We start from the raw sequence: 19,452 nt of genomic DNA on the forward strand, positions 1-19,452 counted from the left end.
TTCTGGATTAGGTCTCAGTGTTTTCAGACTCTTGTTCCAATAATTCCGATTTCCTTATCAAATGCCATTCAACACTGTGAGCTGCTGCTTACGCAGATGGACGGCCAGGACTTCATTCCGCAGATCAGAACCTGATCACCGCCCGGGGTTCCCAGCGGTCACCTCGCAGGTCGCGACAGCGGCGGGTCGAAAAGATAAAATCAGCATTGTTTGCGCCTTCCCTCTCCCTCCCCGGCCTCCCCTTTGGGGTGATCTGGAAAAGTTAGTTTTGCTTTTGTATCAGTAAGCAGCATGCTTTTCTTCTATTGTTAATCCTCACCCGAGAATATTTTTTCCATTGATTTTTAGAGAGAGTGGAAGGGAGGGGGAGAGACAGAGAGAGAGTGACATCGATTGGTGGCCTCCTGCACGCACCACAACCAGGCCTGGGGATTGATCCTGCAACTGAGGTAAATGCCCTTGACGGGGATCGAACCCAGGACCCTTCAGTCTATGGGCCGACTTTCTATTCACTGAGCCAAACCAGCCAGGGTAGTAGTTATGCTTTGGACTGATCAGTCCCATGGGCTACAAAAGTACCACTGCACAGCCGAAACCGGTTTGGCTCAGTGGATAGAGCATCGGCCTGCGGACTGAGGGGTCCCAGGTTCGATTCCGGTCAAGGGCATGTATCTTGGTTGCCGGCACATCCTCAGTAGGGGGTGTGCAGGAGGCAGCCGATCGATGTTTCTCTCTCATCGATGTTTCTAACTCTCTATCCCTCTCTCTTCCTCTCTGTAAAAAGTCAATAAAATATATTAATAAAAAAAAGTACCACTGCACAGATATAGCGAAGAATTACTATTTCATAGCTTAGTTTTTCTGAGCCACAAAAGTGAAAATGGGGTTCACAGAGTGAAATAGAGAGCGATGGCATATGGGAGGGATAACAGATCTTGATGGAATGACACCCCACAGCCCCAATCCCGATCGCAGGGAACTCTATGGGCACGCGGTGGAAGGATGCTGAAAACGAGGGGCACGGGAAGGTTTCCGCCGAACTCCTCGTGCCAGTCGGCGGAGAGAAAAACGTGGCATCGTTTCTTTTCATGACCTCATTGCCACCCTTCCTCCAGTCACAGGCGGGCAGAGCTGGTCAGGGACGAGTCGGGGCCGCGTGGCAGCTTTCATTCTCTCCGAGATTCTCTCCCTGAACCAACAGCGACTCGTGCGGATGGACGTGCGTGTCCGCGTCACGCTGTCCTGACACCCAGTCCTGCGCTCAGCGGCCCCTGCCCGCCTGCCAGCCCGGCTGCCTGTGTCGTGGAGAGTCAGGAAGAAGGGGAGACGGTGATCTACCACCGGCAGCTGCTGCTTCTCCATTCACAATCGGATCCTGTTGTCCAGTGGCAAAAGGACCAGGTGGTTGCTGTGGTTCCCACTCCCCCACCAGTTGGGGTTCCCAGTCCAAATGGGGGGACAGAGAGGAGAAGGGAGGAGAAGAACATGCTATTGAAAGGCAACTTAGAAGGGCCTGCTGCTGTTTTCCTTTTTCTTATCTCTCCCACCCATGCCCACACTCCCTGCCCAAGGGGAAGGTGAGGATCCTTGAAACTGAAGCATATGAAGGACATACCCAAGGACATAACACCAGGGTTTCTCTCCCCTCCCATTCCCTCCCCTTCTCTCCTTGCCTCTCCCTTCCCCACCCCTCCCCTCCTCTTCTCCTCTCTTCTCTTCTCTCCCACAATGTAAACTTTCACTCTATACTAGGTCATCTCCAATGGCATCGTGTGCTGTTATTTCTCCCATCTTCAAAGCGAAAACACAAATCCTTCTCTTGATTCTTCTTCCCTAGTCAGCTACTGCTCTGCTTCCTTGCTCATCTTTGCAGGGAAACTCACGGAACGTGTGTGCACTTGCATCTCCCGCTCTCCTCCCATCGCTATAAACTCATTCCAATGAGGTCACCGACCCACTGCTCCTCGGCAGCTGCCCTTGTCGGGGCCGCCACGACCCTCGGGGCCGCCCACCTCACGCGGCCTCTCCGAGCTGAGTGCGTCCTTCCTCCTGACCCACTCGCTTTCTTAGGTCCTTCCTTCGCAGTTTCCTCTCCTTCTCCCCAGCCCTCAGTGCTCTGTGCCTCGGGGCTCAGTCCTTGTCCCGTCCCTGCTACACCCAGTCTCTTCATTTTTTTCTTCTGGGATCACAATCTTAATAACATCGTTACACCTATGGTGCCTGACTTTTCATTTCCAGCTTGGACCTCTCTCTGGAACTCTGTGCTTATTTGTTCAACTACCTCTCCAGCAATTCCACTTGGATAACCAAGAGACATCTCAAACTTTCATCTCTAAAATCGAATTTCTGATCGTTTTCTGCAAAGCTGTGTGCCCTCGGCCTCCCCTGTTTCGGAAAATGGCCATTCCATTCCTACAATGGCCCAGAAATTCTACAACCCCTCCCCCTCTCCCTGGCTCTAGCTTCAAAACAGAGCGATGACCCAGCCACCTCCACCACCTTTACTGCCACCATGTTGGTCTGAGCCCCCAACCCCTCTTACCTGGATGACTACAGTAGCCTTCCTTGTTCTGTCACCTCCCCGCCACCCAGTCTATTCTCCAACCAGTAGCCAAAGTGACCCTTTAAAAATATATATATATATATTTTATAATTTTATAAAAATATATATAAAAATTTTTTTTATTGATTTCAGAGAGGAAGGGAGAGGTAGAGAGAGATAGAAACATCAATAATGAGAGAGAATCATTGATCAGCTGCCTCCTGCACACCCCCTACTAGGGATCAAGCCTGCAACCCAGGCATGTGCCCTTGACTGGAATCAAACCCGGGACCCTTCAGTCCGCAGGTTGACACTCTATCCACTGAGCCAAACCAGCTAGGGTGCCAGAGTGATCCTCTTAAAACATAACTGCTCAAGACCCTCCACTTTGCTTCTCATCTATACGTATATATAAAAGCCTACGCGACCATTCTGATCAAATGACCGGAACGACCGGTCGACCAGCTGCTACGATGTGCACTGACCACCAGGGGGGCAGAAGCTCAATGCAGGAGCTGCCCCCTGGTGGTCAGTGTGCTCCCACAGCCCACCTCCCACGGCCCCTCCCCCCCGGCTGGCCGGTCCCCATTGCCCCGGGGGGTAAGCCATTCGTAGAGACCTGCTTCTGGGTCAAGGTTCCCTATGTATCGGAGCAGCTCCCTCACTGCCATCTATTGAAAGTCAGCCCTCGACACAAGGGTTTGTCTCACTCCTGTCCTCTCCCTTCCCCGTGGGCTGCCTGCTTGCTGCAGTGGTGGTATAGCATGGCAGTGAGGGAAGGAGGAGGGGGGGGGAGGGGGGAACTGTGTGGTGGCAAGTTGCCTACAGCAGAGGCGGTGTACCACATCCATTCCTTCCACGCCCGGCCCGGTGACTGTCGCCTCCTCTCCCGACCCCGCCGGGGCCTTCAGGCTCTGGGCCGGGACGGGGAACCTGGGGTGGATGGCAGCAGACACAGCCCCTTTCCCAGGTGGGTGGCGGCAACCTTCCACGGCCCTCCCCCCCATGCATGATTCATGCACCCGGCATCTAGTCCTACATAATAATAGACAAATATGCAAATTGACCGTACCTTCGCTTTGGCCAGGAGGCGTGGGGGGGCGGGACTCGGGGTGGCCGGGGTAGCCGATTGGGCTGGCAGGACGCTGAGCTCGCATCGCCAGCGGCGGCTCGAGCTCAGCGTCTGCGCCATGGCTGTGCTGCGGCACAGAAGGGGCCTCTGGGGCAGCGAGCTCACGTCCCACCATGGACCATCAAAAGCGGGGGAGCTGGGTGCCTGTCCGCTCAGGCACCAGGCCTTTCAGAAGCCTCCGCCGCGCTGGAGGCTTCTGAAAGGCCTGGTGCACCAGCGGACAGGCACCCAGCTCCCCCGTGATCGAAAGTGAAAGCGTGTAGGGGACCCTACACATGCATGATTCAATCATGCACCCGGCATCTAGTCTCATAATAAAAGCCGAAGTACTTACAAAGGCCTATAAGGCCCCCCATAGATCCTCCCTCATATCTCTCAGACCACCTTTCCTGCTCTTCTCTTCTGTGATCGCTCTAATCCAGCCATCCTGGCCTCCAAATGCTCCCGGGACACGGTACACTCCCCCCTCAGGGCCTTTGCCCAGGCTCTTGCCTCAGCGTGGAATGCTCTGGCCCATATAGACATAGGCATATGGATTGCTCTCTTACCTCCTTTAATCATTGCTCAAATGTGACCTTCATCAATGAGCCCACCCCACCTGCCATGGCAGACTGCATTTCCCGGATGGCTGTGCCACGATGTATTCCATCCCACATATTCTTCCCATGATACAACACTGACCCTTCTCCAGTGGGAGGTAGGGCTCATTTTCCTTCCCCTGAGCACAAGTGGAACTTTGAAACTGCCTTTACCAACAGAATATGGAGGGAATGATGATATATAGCCTCCAGCTTAGGCCATAAAAGGTAATATGGCTTCTACCTGGGTCTCTCGCCCTGGGATCCCAGCATCCATGTGGGGAGAAGCACAGGCCACATGGAAAAGCCAACATGGAGAAGACATGAGGCCTCTAGTTGGCCACCAGGGTCAACCACCCGACAGATGAGTAAATGAGCTTCTAGATGATTCCAGATGCCATCTTCACATCTTCTGACTAAGGCCCAAGGCATTATGGAGCAGAGATAAGCCATCCCCACTATGCCTTGTCTGAATTTCTGAACTCTGGAAACCATAAGCAATCACTGCTGCTTCAAGCCACTACATTTAGGGGTCACTGGTTACATAGTCACTGGTGTATCACATAAATGATACACCACCCACTCCCAATGTCCTAATTTCACCTGTCCTGCTTGCCTTACCCACCCCTCCTCACCACCATGGCACTGAATATCTTCTAACATAATAGACTAGAGGCTCAGTGCACAAAATTCGTGCATGGGTAGGGTCCCTAGTCCTGGCCGGCAATCAGGGCCCATCTGTGGGACAACTGGCGGGGTGACTGGGGGGCCCCCACTGGCACCCACCTTGGCCAGCCTGGCACCAACCATTCACTGGCCCCAGCCCCAGCCCCTGCCGCCGGTTGCCTCCCTCTGTGGGGCAACCAGCGGGGCAATCGGGGGCCCGTGCGGGCACCCATCTTGGCTGGCCTGGGGCCTGCAGGCTGGGGGCAGCTCCTGCATTGAGCGTCTGCCCCCTGGTGGTCAGTGTGTGTCACAGCGACCGGTTGTTCTGCAGATCATTTCGCCATTTGGTCGATTTGCATATTAGGCTTTTATTCTATAGGATGACTATTTAGTTATCATGTGTGCTGTTTAGTGGCTGTTTCCTGACTAGAATGTAAGTTCTGATAGGACAGAGTTCAGACATATTTGTTGAATGAATGACTCAAGACTGAAGGATCTAGGGATATGGAGCCTGGGGAATATAAACCTGGAAAAGGGGGAGGGAAGAGAGTTTTTAAAGATGTGAATAAATGATATGTGACAGGAAGTATTTCTCAAGCAAGAATTCTCGTTAATTTCCTAGGCCAACTTTCTTAACTTCAGGAAACCGTGTGAGGAAGATAATAGTACTCCCATTCACCAGACAAAGAAATGAGGCTTCAAGAGTTAATTCAGAGTCCTTTTCATATCTGACCTGATTTTGAACATGCAGCTTTTTCAGATACGAGGCAGATAATAGGCGAGTCACTCAAATTCTGGTCATGTTTACAATGTATATAAAGGGCCTAGCGCAGCACCTGGCACATAGCTGGCATTCAGAAATACTATCAGCAGCATCATTATCACAAATATTACCAGCAAGCCTCAATGTCTGCATAGCAAGATACAGCAAAAATAGAACCCACTTGTGTAGACTTTTTATGAAAATTAAATGAGTGCATATAAAGTGGTTAGTACACAGGAAGAACTTAATAGCTAGCACTTCGAAGGTATATAATACTAAGTAGTGGAGCCCAGAATGAATCTAGGTCTGTGTGCCTCATAATGCACCCTAAAGTCTCCATACAGGGAGCAAAATAAGCAGGTGAAATGTAAGGGTACGTGGAAAGGGCATCTTGGTAAACGTGGACAAACCATTAGCAATGGATCTGCTTCATGAAATAGTGAGCCTTCTGTCACGAGACGTTTCCAAGTAGTGGCTAAAAACCCATTTACATGGAATATGAGGATAAGTGAGCACGCATTTGGAAAATCAGACGATTCCAAAATCTCTTCCAATGCCGAGATTCTGCAAGGATCCTGGAATTTCTATTCCATTTAGGGAAGTCTCTGTTGGCCTCCATGCAGAAAAAGTAGTAATGGAGGAGTTTATGTTGACATTACATTTAAAAATCATTTTCTTGTGTAATCACTATATTGTATACTGAAACTGATATGATATTGCATGCCCACTGCAACTGAAAAATTAAAAAAATATTTTAACAATTATGTTCTTCTTAAACATGTATATAAAAAATATATATCAGGAGAATTCCACAATTTAGAAATTAGTAAGTCACATTTTATAGCCATCTCTATAATCTGTAGGAACATTTGTTTTAATTTTGACATCCTCATAACCAGCTGTTGGATCTCTATTTCATATGTTCCAATTTCTTGGAAGTCAGCAGCTTCTGTTCTCTTTATATAGCACCTCAGCCACGCAGATAGGAGAAGGTGAAGGTCGGGAAATCACTCATGTATAATTGTATTATTCAGTGACATAAAGGAGAAGCAGTCAGGAAAGAATTGAAAAGGTAGAGACATTCTGGCTAGAGGTGCATTTTGTGTAATTAATGCCTCACAAGTTCCTTGTTGATAGGGAGAAAAAAACAAATGAGTGGTTGTTTTACAAGATTTCAAACAACAAAAAATTAATCTCAAAAGCCATTATAAGCAATATTTACTTGTCTCATTCCTAGCACGGGTAGTATCACATTTTTCCTAAAGCTATTCATCGCGGCATACATCTTTAGACATCCAGGAGCTTCATTTCATTCCCTGCGCCTTATTTCAGGAAGAACAAGAGAGTTCCTCTAGCAGGATGAAATTAATATTTACTGAACACCGATGAAAAGTGGGCGCCATGCTAAGCATGATCAAGCAGCGAGGAGAAGAGTGCAGTGGTGTGAACCTGGCAAGAATTAAAACCACAGCCCTAACTGGTTTGGCTCAGTGGATAGAGCGTTGGCCTGCAGACTGAAAGGTCCCAGGTTCGATTCCGGTCAAGGGCATGTACCCTGGTTGCGGGCACATCCCCAGTAGGGGGTGTGCAGGAGGCAGCTAGTTGATGTTTCTCTCTCATTGATGTTTCTAACTCTCTATCCCTCTCCCTTCCTCTCTGTAAAAAATCATATATATATATATATATATATATATATAAAATTAAAACCTACTGAACTTGATTCTTCCCTCTGGGTTCTACCTCTCTGTCTCTGTAGCCTTCCTCCTCTCCCCCAGGAGACAGCCACCCTAACACATCAATGTGATGGCACATGAATTCAGACACCACCTTCCCATGGAGGGTGACTTTTTCTCCCTGTCCAGATCCACCCACATCTAAAAAAACAAATCAGGTAAACAATGATCTGTTTAATTTCATTGGTTTATTGGGGTCTCTACGTAGATTGGAGGAGAACTTATGGAGATTTTCTGACTTTTAAATTTTTTGGCATTTTCTGTGACAGACCACTTGACCTTGGATTTTCGGAATTGTGACATGTTTCAACAGAAAGCCCTTTAGCCTACGTGCATCTCATGAGAACTGCATTGGGGCCTCCCAGCCTTAGTGTCAGGGATTCCTAAAATATGGACCTATCGATCTTCTAAGAATGGTTAGTTTCCCGAGGAACAGAACTTTCCGTAGGCAACAGGCAGGAATAGCAGGCGGCACAGGCATTTCTTAAAGGATTTGCTTTTCTTCGAGAAATTCTAACGCACTGTGTGTTGCTAACCACGTCCTGAGTGCATTTCATCTTGCCCCCCCCCCCGGGGGGGGGGGGGGGATTCCAGTGTAGGATGCTCTGAGAGGTGGGGAAGGTTTTATATAAATGAAGAGGTCATTCAAGCACTCCTCGACTGGACCAGGCGATTGATTGGAGAGAGAGCAACTGAAAATCTGCCCCAGAGGAGGCAGGGGGAGGCCCCCAGAGCAGCCGCATCTGCTGCAGATAAAGGGTCCTGACCCCGGAGGCAGAAATCGCCACCATCAGCACGGAAAAGGCAATCCAGGCTGCGATTTAATGTGACGACGGCTGGGCCGCCACGGGCTCCACGGCCTCCGTGCCATTAGAAGGCATTTCAATGCTCTGAGGATTGAGACGACCTGATAATGGGCAATGACGTGACAGATCGCAGCGGCTCCGGGAAATCCGCGGGGTCGGTGACACGGGTTGGAGGGAAATACAACGGACGGTGAAGGAGGAGGCCACGTGACAAGCGGCAGTGGTCTGGGGCCGAGCTGGAAACAGGGAAGATGTCCGTCTACATGGAAAGAAAACATGCCATCCCGGCTCCCTCTCGACACAGCGCTATTTCCCAGTGTCCTGGCTCTGCCACGGAGCACGGTGGCCTTTTTGGAAACTCTCCAAACGGGACTAAGGGCATCCTCCATCACCTCTCCATTTTCTAATTGGCTGTCACCAAGGTCATTTCCATGTCCCCAGAGACCCAAAGCATATGGGTCTTGGGTCTTTTTTCCCCTGATTTTTATGTAAATGATCCATTTCATTAGTGCAGGAAATAATTCATGACATGACTTCAAATAAAATGTTTACTGCGAGGAGGCAAAACAGGGCAGGCCGGCAACCTCAAACAATGCTGTGGAGATGCCACAGCCGGCCACTGCTGCCATTACAAAATGGATTGATTTTTGCAACGTGATGCCTAACATTAACCCAGAGTGATGATGGCTCCAAAGTTCCCTTTATTTTTCTCTCAAACGTGAGCCCATTCTTCAAGGGCTTGTGCACGGTGCCCTCACGGACTCCTTCGGGGACCACCAGCCGTTACCCTGAAACCTCACGGCCATTGGCCTTGAGTCTATGCCTTGCGACTTCACACGTAGTGAGATGCTGCTTTGCTATGTGGTCTTCCCTTCTGTAGGTTATTAGCACGGCCTCCATCATTGTATTGTTCGCTCGCTGAAGGTCAATACCACGTGTTTCCTTTCGTCTGTGGCTCCCGGACCTGGCCAGGGCTGTGTGCCCTGTTGATGGCAGAGAATACGCTCGCTCGCTCGGTGCTTCATCGATCCACTTTGGATCTACACCCACACACACGCCGAGTCCCGAGAGGGAGTAGCCTGCAGCTGTCGGTCATGCTTCGACCTTGGCATGTTTTACTCTTCCTAACGCATTTTGCACACATGGTGACGTCCATCCTCACTCGGTCCTGTGAGGTGAGCAGAGGAGGCGTTGGGACTGCAAGTGACAGATTTTTTAAAATGAAGGCTCGGCCGTTCCCTGAGTTCATCCATGGTCACAGGACCAGTGCTTCTCAGACCTGAGGTTAGGATGTAAGTCTTCTGCCTTCCGGAGCCAGGGTCCTTCCAGAGCATCGTGCTATTATGCAATTTGCTAAATGAAAGTGGTTATTTTATTTTATTTGGGCAAAATAAAACCAAATGGTAATCACTTGCCTAGTAATAAAGACAAAAAAAAAGCAGTTACATATTTTTATATGTAACTCAAATCAAATCACATATAAGCATTTACCAATTACTGATCTAGTTGCTTAGCAACATAGCTCCGTATCACAGGGGGAAAATGTCTCAGCTGAGTGAGCTAGGTCATGCCCAGAATGAGGATGAGCAAGGCAAATTGCAGGGAAATGGCTTCTCTGTGTCTATACCCCCAACCCAGAGCGAGTCCTTGTGTGGCGATAACCCTCCAACCACAGCCACAGCCACAGCACAGTGCTAGGCCCCACCTCGTGCCTCTCCCGCACCTGCAGAATGCGGGAAGCTGCTTAGGAGGCAATCAATCAATATCTACTGGATGCACAAAGAACTATGTCACCCACAGGCCATCCACATCCCTAAAGTCATCCCTGAGTCACCCAGCACTTGCTCTGGGTTCGACAGTCTCCCCCTAAATTGCACAGGTAAGAAGGATCCATACCACCAACAGTCCCTGGCAACTATGCGGGCTCCACCACAGCAGAGACGGAGAGGAGCTGGGAGAAGCCTGCAGCCCCCAGCCCGAGGCCCAGCACCCGCTAAAGAGCTTCCCGTCGTGTTAGAGCTGAAAGCTTTTCCTGAACTGTGATGTCTGGGAGCACAGCACTCACTCAGGCCCAAAGGCACGAAAGGAGAGGGTGAGTGAAAAGGGAGAGGGGAAATGTAGTGAGTAGCATTGTGGTGCGTTCGCAAGGTGACCAATGGTCATCAGAGTCAGCGCGGTGATCACACTGCCGGGTATAAAAATGTCAAACCACCACATTGTCACCTGCAAACAACAGAACCAATCTAACATTCTATACCAACTATGCTTAAGTTAAAAATTTTTTTAAGCAGTATTTGAAAACCACACTGTTGGTGGACGTTGCCAATCCACGTGTGTCTGGATTTTTCCACGGACAGAGTGACAATATTTCGGGTAAATGAAAATATGACTCAAGGGGAGAATCATGGGAGAAAAGGGAGCCCATTCAGAAACTAATTTTTTTTTTTTTTTTTACAAAAGCTATCCAAAGGCAAACCTTCTCCTCTGCGTAAAGCCTGGTGCCTGTGAAATGCTTGCTGAGTCCGGCTCCTCGGATGAAAATAGAAACGTTGTCAAATGCCCTTTGTAAGGGTCTGATGGAAGAATTCGCTGCTGGTGCGGAAGGCCAGGCAGAAGGACAGCACATCGATTATTATTCCTGGTTTTAGAAACACCGGTGACCCTGGGAGTGGCAGGATGCATGCCTTGCCCAGGCCCTTTGCCTCCGAAGCTCACAGGGACGTGCCCGCGGCCTGAGCTTCTGGCCGGTGTGCCTGCTCTTGTCTCCTCGATGCCACAGCTCCTCTGCGCTCCGGGAAGCTCTCCCAGGTCACTGGGACTTGGACTCTGCTGTCCCCAACTCTGCGGCCCTCGGGCCTCAGGCAGCAGGACGCCAGACACGGTGGCTGACCTTCGTGGCTTCTATGTCACAGGGACCCTGACGGAGCACCTTCCCTAGCAGCCGAGATGCCAACTGCAGGGGGCTGGGTCCGGGGGCCCAAGAGAAGGTTGGGAACCCCTGCTCTCAGGACCGTAATTTCACCCAGAACGTGACGACCCGGTGCCACGCTCGATGGGCGGCCTTTCTCATTCCCCTTCTCTGTGTCTGTGTGCTCGGCAAAGCCAGGAAGGCAGCCCCACGCGCTGCTAAGACATCGCATTCCGGGCCACGACCTAAAGGAAGACACCCCCGGAGCAGGGAGGTTCCGTTTCTGAGATGCGGTGGCCTCAGCAGTGCCCTCAACTTGCTTGAGCGTCAGCACCTCTCTTCGTTTAGGAGCGAGCACCCCGACTCGTTCAAGGTCGCTGGGAGATGCACTAACCCACACATATCCTCATTCACGTGCTGGGAAGGGGAAGGGAACACAGCACAACGCGGAAACTGCCTTTGACGCCACGGGGCGTGCACGTGAGCCTGTGACTCCGAGGCGACCGGCTTCGTCCTTCCGGCCGAGTCAGTATTCCTCTGAGGCCCCCTTCCTCACTCCCTGGGGTCCTGGAGGGATGCGCTCCCACTCGCTGGACACACTCATGAGAACCAACTGAATCATCAGGGAGGAAAAAGCATAGGAAACACGCAAGGCTGAGGGCCTCTCCAGGGCATTCTGCTTGAAGTGTGTTGACGAAGGTGCCCTGGGCAATGCCAGGAGGGGCACAGCCTGGCCTGCTGTCTGACCTGGTGCCAGCGGTCATGCACCGGGTGTGACAAGCCAGCAGCACCCCAATTCCTCCCCCGCTCTTATCCCTGCTGTGCAGCCGGGGCCCAGCCCTGGGTCTGGGTCTTCCAGCCTGGACAGACCTCGCTGGCTTCCTTCCTGTTTGCACGAAGGTCCCCAGGCTCTCTTTCCTGCGCTAACTGGCCTCGCCGGTCATCCATCCCTCTGACCAGATGCTCGCCATCTGCGGATCTTGATGGCCCGGCCGGGTCTGCCCAGCCGCGCCTGCTCGGTACCCAGGAAACTGGGCAGCTTAACCTCCTCCGGAGCCATGCCCTGGCCAACTGGGCTCAACACAGAAATTAACAGCGGCCTCGCCGGTTTGGTCCCTGGATAGAGCATGGGCCCTCGGACTGAAGGGCCCGGGGTTCAATTCCGGTCAAGGGCACGTACCTCGGTTGGAGGTTCAATCCCCAACCCTGGTCGGGGCACGTGCAGGAGACAACGAGTGGATGTGTCTCTCTCACATCGATGTTTCTCTCTCCCTGTCTATCCCCCTCCCTTCCACGCTCTCTCATAATCAGTGGAAAAATATTCCCGGGTGAGGATTAACAACAACAACAAATGAACAGAATTGTGAATACCTACGACGCCAAACCTAAGTAAAGGGGAACATATGTTTAAAAATCCATCCCAGACGAGACACGTGTGATGGGAGTTCATTGCCATTACTGGCATCTTTCATAAACACGAGTACGTGAGGACGGTCTAGTCTTATGAAATGGAATTGACGAAACCATGTAACCACAGCGCAGCTAGTCCAGTTGCCCGTAAGTAGAGACGGAGAAAGAGACAATCCTACACTATTAAAGCCCATTTCTCCTGGGCCAGCAGTGCCTGATTTTCCTGCTGAGAAACCACTGGCCATAATATATGTATTTATAAACCTCTAGAGTTCAAGGGTGATCCAACTAAGATTAAGATTCCTTCAAGGAATAAGCATATTCTAGATAATTCGATTTCAAGAATCTAATGAATCTAATGTTCTTTTCATTACATCATGCTGCCTTTTAGATGCTAACTTCAGTAGTTTCTAGTTAAATCATTCATATATGAATGACTTAACTAGAAACTACTGGAGTTAGTAGTTATATATGCTAATGTAATGTAAATAAAGGAACCCACATGACCTGCCATAAACGAATGGCCCATTTAAAGGCCAAGGGTGACCACTCATTCCTTAGGAGTTTTCCTTAATACTCATCTTCCTTAGCTCTTTGGTAGAAAATCATCTTGAAAAGCATTGGAAACTGGAAAGCAATTGCATTGTTCACTTTTAATGTCTTTTACGAGAAACGGCGTTTTATTCTCACTCTTCTCCTCTGTTGATCATTGGAAACAACGGGAAACCCCACACTTCGGAGAGGAGCGGTGGCCTGAGGCAGCACGTGGCCACCGAGGTGTGGAGCTAGGGGTGGACAGCGCTGGCAGGGAAGACAGCGCCTCGCGCCCGACCGCCCCGCGCAAAGCCTGCAGCTCTTTCAGAGCCACGTTAATTAATCGTCAATGCGGGGTGGCAGGCTCTGGGGTTTGGGGGCTTCCTGGTTAATTAAAACTGAATACAACCGCTGGTTTCGCTTGCTAAAGGAAGTTTTTTCTTCTTTGCCCTTTCATATCAAACTCTCTTCTTGTTGAACAAATTATCTACCACAATGAAAACCTGAAGAAATAATTAAGCTGTCTCAAAGAACAGCACTTTGCATGGGGTCTCTGCATTGCAGGGACCAGTCACAGCGGTGGCTGGGGTGCCTGCCCCCCCCCCCCGCCCCCCTTGCAGCAGGCCCAGACAGCGTGCTAGACTGCCGGCCCGCAGCAGCACCACCAGAGGGACAGAGGCAGGAGCTCACAGCTCCGTTCCCTCCCACTGCCCTGCCAGGTCACCTGGAACGGGGCCCGCGCAGATGGCGGGAAACCATGGCGAATGTACCCTGCGGCGAAGTACACCGCTCACGGTCAGGTTCAGAAGCCCCGAAGCAGAGGGAAGAAGGCAACTCTTGTGTTCAGTAGAGAAGTGGTCTCCATGAAGCAGACGGTCTAGATGAGCGATTGATTACTCCGGCAAGATAACTTGTGAAAGGAAGTAGAACCCATAGGAATCGGGGCCTGTGGAGACTCCGTGGCCAACTCCTTTTGCTAACAAAGACCTGAAACTTACTTTTTGTTGAACCGACCTGCTTAGTTGCCTATTTCTGCAGGTGCAGGGCGGTTATGCTATGAAGTCGCATGGGACAGAGACAGCCACCAGTGACGTGTCATGAACTTGGGCACGAAGAATGGACTCCCTTTCTTACAATGATTTTCTCTCTAATGCTATGGCTAAGCTGCTTGGGGCTGTGCATGAGTATGAGTGTCTGTGTGTGTGTGTGTGTGTGTGTGTGTGTGTGTGTGGTCTGGGGAGGGAGGGAGAAGGCAGGGAGAATAAGCAAATTAAAAATAAGCAGATAACTCAGTGGATTCCCCTCAAGTAATTCATCTCTCTCAACTAGTGTCTTTATCACATCCTTCATGGTTACTTCTTTGTCTTGTAGTTAATAAGTGTGTTTGAAACGATGAAACACAGCTCTACAGAAAGCTAATTATTCTGAGAGAAACTGTAGGCAACAGAGAGATTTATCCAAATCGAGTGAAGACGGTTCCGGCTTCCTGGCTAACTCTGTTCCGATGCTAGAGCCGGTGGAACTGCGCGCTTCGCTACTGTTTCTTCCAGGGGCGTGTTATTTTCAGTAGTTGGAATCTACAGTAAGTGAAACGGAATTTTATGCTGTGGCTACTCTGACTTGTTAGGATCCTGAGTTAAATGAGACCCATATTCACAGAATCGAGAGCATGGTTACAGTATTTTAAGTAGCCATGTGGGTTTAGACTATTGTCTCAACTTGACTCACACACATTGGTACCTATAACTAGTTCTCTGACTCTGAACCCTTGGCTAAAAATAAAATTCCCAGATCTGGCCCGGCCGGCATGGCTCAGTGGTTGAGCGTCGACCTATGAACCAGGAGGTCACGGTTCAATTCCCAGTCAGGGCACATGATGCGGCTACGGGCTCATCCCCAGGAGGCAACCGGTCAATGAGTCTCTCTCATCACTGATGTTTCTATCTCCCTCTCCTTCCTTTCTGAAATCAATAACAATATATATTTTTAAAATTTTTTATTAAAAAAAAATCCCAGGTCTGATATTATTATAAGGAAAATAATGTTATTATAAGGAAAATAACATTTATATGTACCAGCAGGGCTCCTTGGAACAGATTGTGCAAGAAGGAAGTCCTGCTCCCTGGTGAGGGTGCCAACCAGCTGTGCCCGTCACATAATCAATCAAACCCAATCAGTCGCCTTTCACGTCACATAATCAAACCCAATCCATCGCCTTCTCCTCGTGTGGATCCTCACACGCACACAATGGATATGTTTCTACAAATTGCTTGTGATTTGAGTTTTTATAAATTAAATCTTATTTCGCACTGATTTCTATGAAAATTTCAGAGACATTTTGTCTTTCCGAATGATATTCCATTGAGAGGGGCTACACTTTACCTCTAAATTTCTGTGCTTTCCTCCTATTCTGTCAAACAAATTACTAACAACAACCAACGCAAAGACTCAGTGGATGCTGCACTTGAAGATGCACAGAAGGGCCTCCTAATTACCAAGAAATGGGTCCGAAATAGAGAGGATTTTTCACTTTTTGTAAAACGCCTCTGACTCCATAGAAAAACCCACTTCTTTTGAAGACATAAATCTTGGTTTGGAGCATTTGCAGCGTGAGGATCGCCTATCTGGGTAGGTGTGCAGACTGGAGAGTCTTCAGCACGAAGATGGCCACCGAGGCTCTGAGGGGGGCGGGGGGGTGCCATGGCCCCGGAGATCCAGAGCAGAAGCGTAACAGAAAGTGATCCCTGACAGAACATGTGGAACCTCAACATCTCCCGGGGGACAGAAACAGAGAAGGACGCCAAGGAGACTGAAAGGGGGCGCCAGAGAGTCAGGGGCAAGATGGGGTGAGCGGGCGACAGTGTTAAATGCGACTAAGACCCAGAAAATCAACAGAATGAAGAGTGTCCACGGGCTTAGAATGAATGAGCTCATCATGACCTTGAAATGGTCAATGAAGTGACACGTCGGATTGTCTTCCTCGCAGCATGGAGAGCGCCACAAAGTCAGGAGCCGGTCTGCCTGCCCTCTGACTGTGTTCCCAGGACCGCCTGTCCGCAGCGAGGACTGACGGAATAAGCAGGGGTGGTCGGATGAGCCGTGGGCCCCAAACCACTGACACGGAAGAAGAAACTCTGGTGGCTGCTCGTCTTCCTGACGGGCCAGCCCTGCGATCCTCACACGCTTCCCATCCATAGAAGAGTCTGGAAACATTGGTCTCGGTCCGCCATTTCCCACCAGTGTGCCGCAAGAATTTTTAAAGCCATGTAGTCAGGGGCACTGACCTCTTTGCCCTTAGACTGTCAAACGTAAAAATGACAACCGCCTACACAACAATAGCCGTCCAGCGTGAATGAATCAAAATGATACCTATTTTTTTTTATGGCAGATACGCAAAATAATACATTTTTTGGTGTGCCGCCGAATTTCAGTCATCCGTTTACGGGTGCCGTGAGATGAAAAACGTTGACAATCACTGGTCTATGTGGTGGCTGTTAGCTTAAGAGTCCTCCACCCAGAGGTTCTGCATGCAAGGCTATCCTTCGGGGCAGATTGGATATAGGTACGTTTCTAAATATCTCCCAACACCAGCCGGTCAAGTTAGAGTAACAAGTTCTTCATCATCCCTGGGGAAGGTGACTAGCTTTTATTTTGTCCGAGGGCTAAAATCAGCTTTTATTTTGTCGGAGGGCGTGGCACGGTCTAGTCTCCTGAGGGTTCCCAGACCCACCCGCGTCCCTAGTCCCTGCCCACACTCACTCACGCCACAGCGCCCCCTCAGGGAAGGCGGCGGTCAGAGCTGATGCTTCCTAACACCGCTCCAGGGGCAGCCTTTGCCGATGAGAGCGAGGGCTTTCATTTTGAACGGTGCCTGGTGCACAGTAGGTGCTCAGCAAACACTTGTAGAACGAGCGAATGAATACACAGATTTCTCTGTTTGTTTTTGAAGTTCATTGGCTTCTTAAGTGATGACACTCCATAGAAGGTTTTGCGGCCTGGGGTTCTGCAGGCTCTGCTCATAAAACAAATATAATTACTGTTCTCGTAATTATTTTTCCATGTCGCTGTTCGTCTGCATCCAACGTTCGCTTTGCCGAGCCTTCCAGGGAGGGATGTTTTGAAGTTGCCTAATGAAGCAAACATCCTCCCCGGGTTCTCGTGAGGTAAAGGCTGTGGATTTCTGCTTTATAAGGTTAATTCCAAAAGTCAATTTGATTAGACGATCCTTTTTTTCCATTTCTGACCTTTAGGGGAGAAACCATTTGCTGCCAGGCCAGCAGGGAGGGCTCTTCCTCTCTCCTCCAGAGGGGGCTCCAAGTTCATGTTCCTGAGCTTCTCCTGGGGCAGGTGGGATGGGAGACCTGCCTTTAGGTACTGCTCACGTGTATTATTCCCTAATGAGTCCTCAAGGTTTTTTGTAAAATATATGTTTTATTGATTTTTTTACAGAGAGGAATGGCGAGGGAGAGGGATAGAGAGTTAGAAACATCAATGAGAGAGAAACATCCATCAGCTGCCTCCTACACACTCCTTATGGGGATGTGCCTGCAACCAAGGTACATGCACTTGACCGGAATCGAACCCGGGACCCTTCAGTCTGCAGGCTGACGCTCTATCCACTGAGCCAAACCGGTTAGGGCTGAATCCTCAATTTTTAAAAAAATATTTTTTCAAAATGATATTTTCAAGGTAATTAAATCAATTATGTTCTTGTGCTTGAACAACACGTTCTTACTGGAATGACAATTCAACAACTCAGTGTCACCCTGCTATGCTTTCCCCCAGAATCAAAACGGGGGTTCAGTCCAAACACTTCATTTCACCAAATTTTTTTCTCTTGTTGGAGACTCAAAATTTCTTACATAAAACAAATACGGGTGTCAGAGTCCGAGTGAAGGCAGCCAATTCTCTATTTCAGGCATAGCCATCCATTTTGCTTGGAAGCTATTTTCCATTTCTGAACCTTCATTTCAAAAATAACTTTCCATTTATATTCGTTACTGCATGTCTCACCTCCTCATAGAACTGTGAGCTCCTAGAGAGTACAGCAGTATCTCACTTAAATACTTAGCCTGCGTGTTGTAACGTCTTTAAGAACATTTGTTGAATGAAAAGACTTGGATGCCCAGATGGATCCAAGAAGGAGTGTGTCGGAGTGTGGGAGTTCACACCAACTCTGCTCTCAGACGTCTGCACAGTTCCCACACCCAGAATGCCCTTCTCCAAAGACGTGAAACAGTCATCGAAATATATGCGCCCTGCCGACTCCCCCAGCTCTACCATGCTATAGCTTTTCTAAGCAACGTGACACTGTGACTTACTAGTAAAAGCATCCAAAACATTGATTTCACCCTCCCTGGGTGCTTTAGCAGGCTCGTCCGTACTTTTTTCCCACTATCATGAACTTGGGGTGCGCACCTTAATAAAGTAACCGGTTAACAGAATGCTGACGAGGAGGTAGGTTTCATTACAACTGTAAAAAGACTGAATTACTCAGTCCTGTGCTTTTACTGTAGACAGTTTCCCATTCCTTCTGAATGTCCAAGTGAAATCAGTTCTGAGGACTCGATAGTCTGATCTCTCTCTTCGAGCAGTGAGTTGTAGGAATGGATATTCAGTGAAGACGAGTTAACAAGTAGAATAAGACACCCACCCGTTTAGTCACAGAACCAAGTCTCTCAACACAGGCGGGGGTACATTCCTACATCCTTCCCTACACCTGACCCAGGAGCCACCGTTTCTAATCAGCGTGAAAATGTGACACAACGTTGACTCTTATCTGATACAATTGATCATCACCATCATACCATCCTAATCTATGCGGCCTGTTTTATTAACCATCGCCTATTTTGAGACTCTGGAGAAGTATTTTGTTTTAATGTGCATGCAATAGGCATATAATTGCATGATGCCCTACACGTTCTTGCTTCTCTGCATAAACAGATACTCGTGCCAGCTCCCCTACGCCATTCTCCCTCGCAGCCACCTCCCTGCTCATCCTCCGAGACCGAGCTTCCGGCATGCGACCCCCTCCCCGCCACCGTGCATTACAGTAGGGTTATGTTTTAATCACTCCTCTCCTGGATTCACTGTACAAAGTGCCTGTAACGTATTAGGTGTTCAATAAACGTTTGTGTCCCAAATATCTGCTTCCTGCCCTAACCTCCACCTGCAGGCCTTTAAAGTTAGATGTATAGTAAACCACTGAAATCACTGTTATCAAGCGCCTGATAGAGTTTTAAACATAACACAACAGAGACCGAGACGTGTACGGATTTAGGCACTGTGGCCAAAAGCTAAATGTTAGCAGCTACTTTCCCCGTCTCCATTTATATATTCCATTCCTTTCCCATTCCTGTAAAAATGTCGCCTACACGGAG

At 49.4% G+C, this 19,452-nt stretch overlaps 1 protein-coding gene across 4 annotated transcripts in view; it reads right to left on the reverse strand.

Moving 5' to 3' along the window:
- Positions 1-19,452, reverse strand: part of KIF26B (kinesin family member 26B) — a 371,316-nt gene that overhangs the window by 109,836 nt on the left and 242,028 nt on the right. The gene's annotated exons all lie outside the window — the stretch shown is intronic.

The sequence above is a fragment of the Cnephaeus nilssonii genome (assembly GCF_951640355.1).
Source record: "Cnephaeus nilssonii genome assembly, chromosome: 23".
Classification (NCBI taxonomy): domain Eukaryota; kingdom Metazoa; phylum Chordata; class Mammalia; order Chiroptera; family Vespertilionidae; genus Cnephaeus; species Cnephaeus nilssonii.